The sequence below is a fragment of the Muntiacus reevesi genome, chromosome 1 (genome assembly GCF_963930625.1).
Source record: "Muntiacus reevesi chromosome 1, mMunRee1.1, whole genome shotgun sequence".
NCBI lineage: Eukaryota > Metazoa > Chordata > Mammalia > Artiodactyla > Cervidae > Muntiacus > Muntiacus reevesi.
In genome coordinates, this window is record NC_089249.1 from 83,349,605 (window position 1) to 83,363,865 (window position 14,261).

General features: G+C 41.6%; 1 protein-coding gene across 4 annotated transcripts in view; it reads left to right on the top strand.

Annotated features, from left to right (window-relative positions):
* LOC136146355 (myomegalin-like) overlaps positions 1-14,261 on the top strand; it is a 63,580-nt gene that overhangs the window by 33,389 nt on the left and 15,930 nt on the right. Inside the window, exon 1 of one of the 4 annotated variants that reach the window (XM_065905227.1) lies at positions 2,207-2,490. The exons of the other annotated variants lie outside the window; for them this stretch is intronic. The gene's annotated coding sequence lies outside the window, so the exon portion shown is untranslated. Of the gene's footprint in view, positions 1-2,206; positions 2,491-14,261 lie in introns of those variants that run through there. 4 annotated transcript variants of the gene reach the window in all.

The following is a 14,261-nucleotide window of genomic DNA, read 5'->3' on the forward strand; positions in this document are numbered from 1 at the left end:
AGAACTACGGATGGAGGTTCATGACATTGTACAGGAGGCAGTGATCAAGACCATCCCCAAGAAAAAGAAATGCAAAAAGGCAAAATGGTTGTCTGAGGAGGCCTTACAAACAGCTATGAAAAGAAAAGAATCAGAAGGCAAAGGAGAAAAGGAAAGATATACCTATTTGAATGCAGAGTTCCAAAGAATAGCAAGGAGAGATGAGAAAGCCTTCCTCAGTGATCAGTGCAAGGAAATAGAGAAAAACAATAGAAAGGGAAAGACTAGAGATCTCTTCAAGAAAATCAGAGCTACCAAGGAAATATTTCATGCAAAGATAAGCACAATAAAGGACAGAAACAGTATGGACCTAACAGAAGCAGAAGATATTAAGAAGAGGTGGCAAGAATACACAGAAGAACTATACAAAAAAGATCTTCACAACCCAGGTAATCACATTGGTGTGATCACTCACCTAGAGCCAGACATCCTGGAATGAGAAGTCAAGTGGTCCTTAGGAAGCATCACTACAAACAAAGCTAGTGGAGGTGATGGAATTGCAGTTGAGCTATTTCAGATCCTTAGAGATGATGCTGTGAAAGTGCTGCACTCAATATGCCAGCAAATTTGGAAAACTCAGCAGTGGTCACAGGACTGGAAAAGGTCAGTTTTCATTCCAATCCCAAAGAAAGGCAATGCCCAAGAAAGTTCAAACTACCGCACAGTTGCACTCATCTCACACACTAGTAAAGTAATGCTCAAAATTCTCCAAGCCAGGCTTCAACAGTATGTGAACCGTGAACTTCCAGACCTTCAAGCTGGATTTAGAAAAGGCAGAGGAACCAAAGGTCAAATTGCCAACATCCATTGGATCATCTAAAAAGCAGGAGAGTTCCAGAAAAACATCTGCTTTATTGACTATGCCAAAGCCTTTGACTATGTGGATCACAACAAACTGTGGAAAATTCTTCAAGAGATGGGAGTATCAGACCACCTGACCTGCCTCCTGAGAAACCTGGATGCAGATCAAGAAGCAACAGTTTGAATGGGACATGCAACAAGAGACTGGTTCCAGATCAGGAAAGGAATAGTCAAGGCTGTATATTGTCACCGTGCTTATTTAACTTATATGCAGAGTACATCATGCGAAATGCTGAGCTGGAAGTACAATGAAGCACAAACTGGAATCAAGCTTGCTGGGAGAAATATCAATAACCTCAGCTATGCAGGTGACACTAACCTTATAGCAGAAAGCGAAGAAGACCTGAAGAGCCTCTTGATGAAAGTGAAAGAGGAGAGTGAAAAAGTTGGCTTAAAACTCAACATTCAGAAAACTAAGATTATGGCATCTGGTCCCATCACTTCATGGCAAATAGATGGGGAAACAGTGGAACAGTGACAGATTTTATTTTGGGGGGCTCCAAAATCACTACAGATGGTGACTGCAACCATGAAATTAAAAGACGCTTGCTCCTTGAAAGAAACGCTATGACAAACCTAGACAGCATATTAAAAAGCAGAGATTACTTTGCCAACAAAGGTCCGTCTAGTCAAAGCTATGGTTTTTTTCAGTAGTCATGTATGGATGTGAGAGTTGGACCATAAAGAAGGCTGAGTGCCAAAGAATTGATGCTTTTGAACTGTGGTGTAAGAGAAGACTTTTGAGAGTCCCTTGGACTACAAGGAGATCCAACCAGTCCATCCTAAAGGAGATCAGTCCTGAATATTCATTGGAAGGACTGATGCAGAAGCTGAAGCTCCAGTACTTTGGCCACTGATAAGAAGAGCTGACCCATTTGAAAAGACCCTGATGCTGGGAAAGATTGAAGGCAGGAGGAGAAGGGGACGACAGAGGATGAGATGGTTGGATGGCATCACCGACTCAATGGACATGAGTTTGAGCAAGCTTCGGGAGTTGGCGATGGACAGGGAGGCCTGGCGTGCTACGGTTCATGGGGTCGCAAAGAGTCGGATACGACTGAACTGAACTTAACTGAAGCTTTTCTGGCTCCGCGGGTCAAAATCTGCCTCTTCCAGGCCCTTCCTCGACGGCCCCGCTGCCTCAGCGCAGGCACTCTTTCAGGATCTGGAGCCCCACACCTCGGGCGGCGCTGGCCGAGAAGCTTCCGGCACCGTGGAGTCAAATTGCCTGGAGCTTTCGAGGCGCAGGTGCGCGCATGCGCACGCGGCGACTTTGTGGTTCTCTAGCGTCCGCTGCCCGCCTCGTTCTGACCCCACGGGCAGTAACGTCCGGGCAGGAAGAGACCGGTAGGAGAAGGGTGGCCTCTCGTTTAACGTCCTGTCCAGTCAGGATCCAAAAACGATCTTGAGAAGGACGGAGGGGTGGAAATACGTTAAGGGAAAAGAAATCCTCGGTGATTTCCTCATCTAAAAGCACCCTGAAGATGAAGTCGGCGTCTGCAGGGACCAGGTTCTCCCGGAGCTGGTGAAGGCGGGTGGAGTCCTCGTCAGCAGCTGGAGCCAAAGCAGACAGCCTGGGCCCCGCTACCAGTGAGTAAGCAGCGCCCTTCTTTCTCCCCGGATGGGCAGCACTTGAACTTCTCTCGTAGCACTTGAACTTCTCCCCCTTGGCTTTGGATGAATTCCAAGGATGCAACAGAAACGTCTACTTTTAAAGTTCACTTACTTGGGGCAAGAGTACTTTATAATCTCTTAGCAAAGGAAACGGTTTATGGCGGGTTTGACAGATTTCAGGTGCGCGGAATCTACGAAAAACAATACACTAGGGAAAGCAACAACTGTTAATGACACACACCCAGAAACAACACTTCAGCCAGGTAGGTTTGTCCGTTAGGTTGGGCCTACTTGAAATGCACTCTTAGTGGAACCTAAGAAAAATCTAGGACGTCCACAAGGAGTATTTTAATTTTAGTAGTTTTAAATGGAGATACACATTCCAGAAGTTATGTAACAAACACTTGAGGCCCCTCTTTATGCCAATTTTACAAAAACGAAAAGGAAAGATGATATGTAAATGACAAGGCCTAATAAAATGACTTTTAATATTATTTTTTCCATCAATATTTTTCCCCTTTTGGATAGGTAGGATCTAACTCCTCATTCGATGAAATCTGTCAACCAAAGCAAGAACCTGATACCAGCTTTCTAGTTCCAGCTTACTCTTCCCTAAGACTTTCCTCAGCACCTTCCCATCATCTTTTCTATACCATGAAAGTAAATCCTACTTCAGCCTTCAATTTGCAACCCCAAACTCAACAATCAGCCTAGTAAGTTACGGTAGAAACCCTCCAAGGGACTCTCCCTACAAAGAATAGAAACTTTCAGGGGCTTCCCTGGTGGCTCAGTGGTAAAGAATCCACCTGCCAATGCAGAAGACACTGGTTCAATCCCTGATTTGGGAAGATCCCACATGCTGGGGAGCAACTAAGCTTGTGCACCACAACTATCGGGCCTGTGCTCTAGAGCCCATGAGCCACAACTACTGAAGCCAGCCGACCTACTGCTCATGCTCTGCAACAAGAGAAGCCACCACAGTGAGAAGCCGTACACCTCCACTGGAGAGTAGCCCCCGTTCACTACAACTAGAGAAAAACCCTCACAGCCACAAAGACCCAGCACAGCCAAAAATAAAGAAAATTGCATAGCAAACGTTGTATTCCTGTTCATAAGGAAAACAAACTTTTTTTTCCCAAGAAAAACCTAGATTCATTGTTGAATGTTACAAATACTTTGTCAACTTTGGAGGTAACTAGAGATTTTTCTTTGGAGGCTGCAATAGAGGATTGTTGGCTAATAGGTCAGCTATAATATGTGAAGGCATGTATCCTGCAATTAAATGAGAGGAGTTAAGTGACAGTATATCTTGATTTGCATGGTGGCTGCTTCAGTATACACATTTCAAAATATCTTGAGCTGTGTGAAAAAGTGAAACCTGGAAGACTTTAAGATTTACTATCAAACTGTTTTTTACTGCAAACAAGATAGTATGGCAGAGGCAAAACAATAAGCCACATACATGTATAGATAAGTGTAACTGAACTGAGATACCTGAAACAAACCCACCTCATATGGGCAAATTATTTTTTTTAAGGACACTAGAGCAATTCAATGGGAAAAGGAATATCATTTCAATAAATAGTGCTGAAACAACTGGATATCTATGTAGTGAAAAAGCCTGCAATCCTTACTTCGCAATATACACAAAAACTATTTTGAGTTGGACCATAGATCAAACCATATGAACTAAAACTGTAACATTCTATAAGAAAATACATGAGAATATCCTGTGACCTGATAGTAAGCAAAGGTTTTCTCAATATGACACAGAAAGAAATAGGTAAAAAATACAATGATAACAACTTTGCTGTATTATGGATAACTATAAAATATAGCAAAAACAACTTTTTTTAACATTAAAAAGTGATCTCATGAAATATACCATGAGTAAGTAGAAAAGCAAGTTACAATGGAGAAAAATAGTTACAAAAGATATCTGACAAAGACTGTCTCCAGAATATATAATGAACTCCTACAATTCAGTACTAAAAACTGAAACACCCATTTTTAAAACAGGCAAAAGCTTAAATACACTTCAAAGAGAGGAAGATACAGTAATGGCCAGTAAGCACATAAAAAAGTGTTCAATATCATAGATATTAAAACTACATTGAGATACCTCTCTACTCAGTAGCATGGCTAAACTTATAAAGTCTGAAAATATCAAATCTTGGTGAAGATGTGGACAAAACCAGAATTCTCATCTGGGGATGTAAATGTTATAATCACTTTGATTTGACAATTACTTATACATTTAAACATAAATTTACATAAATATCCTTCTGTTCCCATGTTTTGCTGGAAGTTTTATTTTCATTTCATATTCAAAGGATTCCTTAATAAGAAAAAACACTTGTTACATACAAATAATCAATTTCAATATTTGGAAGAGGATTATTTAACTTAATTTCAATATCCAGTCATTAAAAGAGAAATAGAAACAACAGAGAAGAGTAATAGCACATACATCACCAAATTGGGCCAACCAACATCCAGACTTAAACAGTGTGTTGGGAAGTCCTGAGTAACAGCAATCTGGAGTTCCAATTAGGAGAAGGGCAGTGCATCCACTCCCCAAATGAGACTTCAAATTGCCATTTCCAGGGCTCCCACTTATGATCCCAGGCCACAAACTGATGTTATCAGTTTACATGGAAAATTGCAGCTATGGTTTTACTATAACATTTTTACAATGCTGTTTGTGTCACCTCGTGAGTCATAGGATTTCGTTAAACCCCAAGCAAGTGGCCAGACCTCCAGGGGCTCAAGAATTCCAAGACTCACCCCCTTTTTTCTCTGAAGTACCACTTGATTTGCTTTGCTTGCAGACAGGCACAGAATCCAGGCAGGTCAGAAGCAAATTCAGAGGCCTGCTCTCCTGCTTTGAAACCTGAACAAGGCGTCCTCTAATTTCCCTAACATTGCAGAAACAGTTCATTTAGATATTCTTCCAAGAGAAATACACATGTTCATACAAAAAGAAGTTGTAGCAAGAATGTTCATAGCGTTTTAAAAACTATTTTATATTGAAGTATAGCCGATTAAAAATGTTGTGACAGTTTCAGGTGGACAGCAGAGGGGCTCAGCCATACATATACATGTATCCATTCTCCCCAAACTCCCTTCCCATTCAGGCTGCCGCATAACACTGAGCAGAGTTCCCTTTGCTATACAGTAGGACTTTGTTGGTTATCCATAAATACAGCAATGTGTACATGTCGATCGCAAACTCCCTAACTATCCCTTATCTAAATTCTTCCCCTCTGACAACCATAAGTTCATTCCCTAAGTTTGTGAGTCTGGTTTGTAAATAAGATCATTTGTATCATTTCTTTTTTAGATTCTACATATAAGTGATGTCATGATAGTTCTCCTTCTCTTTCTGACTTACTTCATTCAGTATGATAATCTCTAGGTCCATCCATGTTGCTGCAAATGATATCATTTCATTCTTTTTTAATGGCTGAGTGATATTCCATTGTATATATGTACCACATCTTTATTCATTCCTCTGTCAATGGACATTTAGGTTGCTTCCATGTCTTAGCTATTGTAAACAGTGTTGCAATGAACATTGGGGTGCATGGATCCTTTTGGACCATGTTTTTCTCCAGATATAAATAAACTGTGGAAAATTCTGAAGGAGATGGGAATACCAGACCACCTGACCTGCCTCTTGAGAAACCTGTATGCAGATCAGGAAGCAACAGTTAGAAATGGACATGGAACAACAAACTGGTTCCAAATAGGAAAAGGAGTACGTCAAGGCTGTATATTGTCACCCTGCTTAGTTAACTTATATGCAGAGTATATCATGAGAAACGCTGGGCTGGAAGAAGCACAAGCTGGAATCAAGATTGCCGGGAGAAATATCAATCACCTCAGATATGCAGATGACACCACCCTTGTGGCAGAAAGTGAAGAAGAACTAAAGAGCCTCTTGATGAAAATGAAAGAGGAGAGTGAAAAAGTTGCCTTAAAGCTTAACATTCAGAAAACTAAGGTGATGGCATCCGATCCCATCACTTCATGGCAAATACATGGGGAAACAGTGGCTGACTTTATTTTTGGGGGCTGCAAAATCACTGCAGATGGTGATTGCAGCCATGAAATTAAAAGACATGTACTCCTTGGAAGGGAAGTAATGACCAACCTAGATAGCATATTAAAAAGCAGAGACATTACTTTGCCAACAAAGGTCCGTCTAGTCAAGGCTATGGTTTTTCCAGTGGTCATGTATGGATGTGAGAGTTGGACTGTGAAGAAAACTGAGCACTGAAAAATTGATGCTTTTGAACTGTGGTGTTGGAGAAGACTCTTGAGAGTCCCTTGGACTGCAAGGAGATCCAACCAGTCCATCCTAAAGGAGATCAGTCCTGGGTGTTCATTGGAAGGACTGATGCTGAAACTGAAACTCCAATACTTTGGCCACCTCATGTGAAGAGTTGATTCATTGGAAAAGACCCTGATGCTGGGAAAGACTGAGGGCAGGAGGAGAAGGGGATGACAGAGGATGAGATGGCTGGATGGAATCACCGATTCAATGGACATGAGTTTGGGTGGACTCCGGGAGTTGGTGATGGACAGGGAGTCCTGGTGTGCTGCAATTCATGGGGTCACAAAGAGTTGGACACGACTGAGCGACTGAACTGCACTGAACTGTTTAGCAATGTTGAGCATCTGTTCATGTGCCTTTTGGTCATCTGTATGTCTTCTTTGGAGAAACATCTATTAGTTCTTCTGCCCATTTTTTGACTGGGTTGTTTGTTTTGATAATGTTAAGCCTCATGAATACTCATGATTAACTTTTTAATGTGAGTTTACATTCATATACCTTGGATCCTCTAAAGATTACATTAACAGGAGAGCAGCAGGATGAAGCAACAGAGTCCAGAAAACTGACAACAGAACTGAAGAGCAAAAAGAACTCCACCATGAGCCAGAAAGTAAAAAGCCAGGCTGTAAAGGAGAAATGTATTTTTCCTGGTTCAGAAAAGCTGGTTTCTGGGCTGAAATGCATTTTTAAAAATGTCTAGAATCACTGTAGTATTAAGATCCCAAACCCAGCTAAAAAAAAATTTCTGATCCTACTTAAAAACATTTGAAGCCAGTGGAAAACTGAATCTAATTAATTAAACAAAACCAGCCCAACTCAAGACAGACATGTTAGATTGACTGAGCCGTCCACACTAGAGGCCTGATAGAAAAATGAGTATGTTCATCTTGTTGTTCAGTGGCCAAGTGGTATCCAGCACTTTGCAACCCCATGGACGCAGCACACTGGGCTTCCCTGTCCCTCACCACCTCTCAGAGTTTGCCCAAGTTCATGTCCATCAGTGACACCATCCAACCATCTTATCTTCTGTTGCCCTCTTCTCCTGCCTTCAATCCTTCCCAGCATCAGGGTCTTTTCCAATGAGTCAACTCTTCGAATCAGGTAGCCAAAGTATTAGAGCTTCAGCTTCAGCATCACTCCTTCCAGAGTATTCAGGGTTGATTTCCTTTAAGATTGACTGGTTTGATTTACTTGCTTTCTAAGGGACTCTCAGGAGTCTTCTCCAACATCACAATTTGAAAGCATCAATTCTTTGGCACTCAGCCTTCTTTATTGTCCAACTCTCACATCTGTACATGACTACTGGAAAGACCATAGCCTTGACTATATAGACCTTTGTCAGCAAAGAGATGTCTTTGCTTTTTAATACACTGTCTAGGTTTGTCATAGCTTTCCTGCCAAGAAACAGTCATCTAATTTTATGGCTTCAGTCACCATCTGCAGTGATCTTAGAGCCCAAGAATAGGAAATCTGTCACTGGTTCCACCTTTTCTCCTTGTATTTGCCATGTGACCAGATGCCGTGATCTTCATTTTTTTTAATACTGAGTTTTAAGCCAGATTTTTCACTCTCCTCCTTCACCCTCATCAAGAGGCTCTTTAATTCCTTTTCACTTTCTGCCATTAGGGTGGTATCATCTGCATATCTGAGGTTATTTCTCCCAGTGATCTTGATTCCAGATTGTGACTCATTTAGCCCAGCATTTTGCATGATGTGCTCTGTGTATAAATTAAGTAAACAGGGTGATAATAAACAGGCTTGTCGTACACCTTTCTCAATCTTGAACCAATTAGTTGTTCCATACAGGGTTCTAACTGTTGCTTCTTGCATATTCATACCAGAGAGTAAATATTTACTTCTGTCTCTACACTGTCAAACACACCATCTGGCACATATATTAACAAGTTACTGGAGGCACAGTGAAGCAAAAAGTGACATATAATCAAAAGAAAAAGGGATGACCAATTTAATGGACATGAATTTGCGCAAACTCTGGGAGATAGTGGAGGACAGAGGAGCCTGGCATGCTGCAATCCAAGGGGTTCAAAGAGTTGGACATGACAGCGACTGAACAAAAAAAAAAGACAACTCTCAGGCGGCCTTGATGCTGGACTATTACACAAGGACTTGAAAATAGACAAAGATGTGTTAAATGACCTAACAAACAAAAAAGTAGAGTAAGAAAAAAATATGAATCACTGTAAAGAAAGCATTAAGTTTTCAATGATAAAGGTACATGTGCATGCTCAGTCACTCAGTTGTGTCTGACTCTGCGACCCCATGGACTGCAGCCTGCCAGGCTTCTCTGTCCATAGAATTTTCAACGCAAGAATACTGGAGTGGCTTGCGATTTCCTTCTCCAGGGGATCATCCTGACCCAGGAGTGGAACCTATCTCTCTTGTCTCTCCCCCATTGGCAGGTGGATTCTTTACCACTGAGTCACTAGGGAAGCCCCAATAAAGGTACATGGATATGGCTAAATATGAAAGGGTTATGTCATTAATGAACTTAGAAAGGCATGAATTTGTCTCATTTTTTATGGGATATTCTCCTTCCTCCTCGTCCCTTTAGGAGCACTGCCTCTTCTCTAAGTCAAGAAGAGGTGCTCAGCTGTCCCCTCTACCCTTTGAATATAAAAGACACTGTTAACCCTTTTTCCTAGGAGCCTCTTTAGGGAACTCCCTTGTTCAGACCAGGAGAATCAAGACCCATAAACATTCTGGTTGAGAGATATGATCACATCATCTCTGGGACCATGGAGTCTGTTTTGGGGTAGATTAAAACTTCCCTGGTGGCTCAGATGGTAAAGCATCTGCCTGTAGTGTCAGAGACCCAGGTTCGATTCCTGGGTTGAGAGATCCCCTGAAGAAGGAAATGGCAACCCACTCCAGTACTCTTGCCTGGAAAATTCCATGGACTGAGGAGCCTGGTAGGCTACAGTCCATGGAGTCGCAAAGAGTCAGATACAACTGAGCAACTTCACTTTCAAATGGTTTTTATTAACTTTCTTCTCTTTCTTATTTTGTTAATTAGTACTAAATGTTTCATAGGCCTTCCTTTCAATCTTCTTTTTTTCTTTGAAATATTGGAGGTGGAACAAGAAGGAAGAGATGCAAATCTTAGTGAAGCCTTCTCACTGAGCATGATGGCCAAGGAGAAGGGCTCTGCCTGGGTCTGAGTGCTGGGTCTCATCATCTTAGTGGTGGGACCCTTAAAAGGTTAGCTCGGCCTTTTACTGCCTCACTGTTTTCCTCTGCAACTAGAGGGTGGTAAAATCCTACACTATATTTCAGAGTTGTTATGTGGACTTAATAAATTATTACATAGTAAAGCACTGAGGAACGGTGCTGGTCACACAGTAAAGCTCTGAGAAAGCTGTCGTTTTTGTTATTATTATTAAGCCTTTTATTCCCACTTCTAACTATACCACTGCTGACTTTCAACATTCCCTGGAATAAATTAAGGATGTCTAATGGTTTGGTTGGCCTCTTCTCCAGCATATTAGTGACCAGTATCTGGAAAACTGGTTACTGGCAAGGTTTGATAGTGATCTAACTGAAGTGCAGATAGCTCAGCAACGAACTGGATCAAACTTCATCAAATTCTTGGACTTCTATGCAGGCATAGTGATTTTTCAGCTCATGGTAGAAAATCTTTTGCACAAGATTTCAGGAAGTGCTTTTAGTATACAACCAGACTTCTTGTTTAGTCGCTAAATAATGTCTGACTCTTTTGCAACCCCAGGGACTATAGCCTGCTAACTCCTCTGTCAATGGGATTTCCCAGGCAAGAATACTGGAGTGGGTTGCCATTTCCCTTCTGCAGAGGATCTTCCCAATCCAGGGATTGAACCTGAGTCGCCTGCATTGCAGGGGGATTCTTTACCACTGAGCCACTAGGGAAGCCTGACCAACCAGCAGTGCAGGAGCCAAATCAGACTTACCCAAATATAAGAAAAATGCAAGTATGTATCAGTGACCCCTTCTTTTTTGTTGTTCTTAAGGAATCAAAGTAGGAAATTTTAATTTACCTGGAATTTGTAGATTTCCTCTTTCCTCTGTTATGAATGGAGTATCTGTAGCAAACCAGCACACACTCTGAAAACAAGTAGATAAAATCTGATTTAAAGGAATTCTATTTGAAGTCTTTGAAAAACTACCAATGCAGTCAGGACACACAGAGCCAGTTCTAGAGAGAGGCTCATTGGAAGGAAACTAATTCTCTGCCTTTGCCCCTCAAGGCATTTGCCAATTCTTGGCAAGGAACAAAAGGCTAAGAAGTTAGGTAGAGGGCAGATGCTAAACAGGGGGGGAAAAGTAGCAGCACTTTGGGTAATCTCTTGGGGTCAGGGATGGGGAGTTCAGTTCAGTTCAGTTACTCAGTCGTGTCGGGCTCTTTTCGACCCGATGGACTGCAGCACATCAGGCCTCCCTGTCCATCACCAACTTCCGGAGTTTACTCAAACTCATGTCCATTGAGTCGGTAATGCCATCCAACCATCTCATTTTCTGTCATCCCCTTCTCCTCCTGCCTTCAATCTTTCCCAGCACCAGGGTCTTTTCAGATGAGTCAGTTCTTCACATCAGGTGGCCAAAGTATTGGAGTTTCAGCTCCAAAGTCAGTCCTTCCAATGAATATTCAGGACTGATTTCCTTTAGGATGGACTGGTTGGATCTCCTTGCAGTCCAAGGGACTCTCAAGAGTCTTTTCCAACACCACAATTCAAAAGCATCAATTCCTCGGCGCTCAGCTTTCTTTATAGACCAACTCCCACATCCACACTTGACTACCGGAAAAACATAAAATAGATGGGCGATGGAAATTTGCTGTGTGACTCAGAACTCAAACTGGGGCTCTGTGACAACCGGGGGGCGGGAGGTGGCAAGGAGGCTCAAGCCAGACACCTATGGCTAATTCTTGTTGATGTATGGCAGAAATCAAACCAATATTGTAAAGCAATTACCCTTCAATTAAAAATAAATTTAATAAAAAGAACATAGATCATGTTATAAAGGGCAAAGTCCCACATGGTAGGCGATGGAATGTGGATTGAAAACAATTTTATAAAATGTAACAGTCAATGAAAAAAATAACTGATCAGCTAGGAAGCCAAATATATAAGAAATTCTACCAACTCCAAAAAGGATAAAAATGAGAGCCACGTCTAGGTACATGGCTGTGAAACTGCCGAAAATCAAAGGCAAACAGAAACATCATAGAAATGTCCAAAGGAAAAAAATTTCACATTGTATTCATTATTAAAGAACTAAAATACTGTAATTTCCAGTCTACAATTTAGTCCCTGACAAAATATCCTTCAAAGGGAAGGTGAAATAAAGGCTTTTCCAGATCAGCAGCATACCTTCACTAGAGGAAATACAGAAGATAGTTTTTGGGGCAGAAGTTAGGTAATCCCAGAGGTTTCCCTGGTGGTTCAGACAGCAGATAATCTGCCTGCAATGCAAGAGACTTGGGTTCAATCCCTGGGCCAGGCAGATCCCCTGGAGAAGGAGACTTGGTCCTCCACTTCAGTATTCTTGCCCGGAGCATTCCATGGACAGAGGACCCTGGAGGGCTTCAATCCATGGGATCCCAAAGAGTGGGACACTTTAACTTTCACTAAGTGATCCCAAGAGAAACATGGAAATGAAGAACATGGTTTGAAGAACATTGAATAGGTTTAATATGTAAGTAGATCAAATAAATATTACTGTTCAAAACTATAATAATGAAAAAAACTATAATAATGTTGTTTTTCAGTCTCTAAGTGGTATCTGACTCTGCGATCCCATGGACTGCAGCATACTGGGCTCCTCTGCCCTCCAGTATCTATTGGAGTTTGCTCAAATTCATGTCCTTTGAGTTGGTGATGCTGTCTGACCATCTCATCCTTTGCCACCTCCTGGCTCAGATGATGGGCTTCCCTGTGGCTCAGATGGTAACGTGTCTGCCTGAAATGCGGGAAACTTGGGTTCGATCCCTGGGTCGGGAAGATCCCCTGGAGAAGGAAATGACAACCCACTCCAGTACTCTTGCCTGAAGAACTCCATGGACTGTCTCCTGAGGAGCTTGGTAGCCGACAGTCCATGGACTCGCAAAGAGTCGGACACGACTGAAAAGCGTCCACCTGTAATGCAGGAGACACAGGTTTGATCTCTGGGTTGGGAAGATCCCCTGAAGAAGGAAATGGCAACCCACTCCAGTATTCTTGCCTGGAGAATCCCATGGATGGAGGAGCCTGACAGGGTCTCAAAGAGTGAGACATGACCTGAGCGACTAACACACACCTCCTTTTATCATCAGTCTTTCCCAGCATCAAGGTGGCCAACTGTACATCAATTTAAAAACAGATAAATACTGCCCACCCTAAAAAGAAAATAGTAACAAGGTTGCTTATAATGAACCACTGTCACACAGATGCTAGGTGGTATTAGTCTGTGGTGTTAAAAAGTTTTTAACACCATTTTCCATTTCATGGGCTTCCCTGGTGGAAAGCGTCTGCTTGGAATGCGGGAGACCCAGGATTGACCCCTGGGTTGGGAAGATCCCCTGGAGAAGGAAATGGCAACCCACTCCAGTACTTTTACCTGGAAAATTCCATGGACTGAGGAGCCTGGTAGGCTACAGTCCATGGGGTCTCTAAGAGTTGGACATGACTGAGCAACTTCACTTTCCTTTTCATAGCTATGACTCTCCTTTCTGATGAGTAAATTAAACTGTGAAGTGAGGACCATGAGAATTTCTTATCTTTTGATCTACTTTGCACATTGAATACCCTCTAATGTTAATGCTAGAATATTAGTGATTCCTCATGAAAAGCAGCACATTGAACATTATCATACACCTGTACCAGCCTGGTTTGTACCATCTCAAGTCAAATTGCTATGGCCTAGATCTTACTGGGTTCTGTCAAGGGCCATTTTCAATAGATTTTTTGGCAGCCCAGGCAACTCTATTAAGACCTAAGTGAAAGAATAAATAAATAAATATGTTAGATTTTTAAAATCAGCACCAACATAAGGTATCCATTAATTATATTACAGGAGATAAAATATTTTAAGGGCTGTGATAAAGTGGAAAGTAACTTGTAGATCCAGAATTCAGTTGAAAACAGACAGTAGTAGTATAATGTTTATATAGATTTTTTTTTTAAAGCAAAAACAATCATCTGTAAATAGAAAAGTTGGGTGAGAGTGGTAGTTTGGAAAGTTAAAATTGATTTCTTGTTAAATGAAACCCCCTACATGTATCCCTACTTCAAGGGAAAGAAATCCAACATTGTTTTGCTTTGGGATATATTAATAATTATGGAATAAAAAGATTATTATTAATGAAAAATTATTATGCTAAATTTATTAGTCAGAACATAAACTCCAGCTTTTGATTACTAGGCTCTTAGAAGAATAT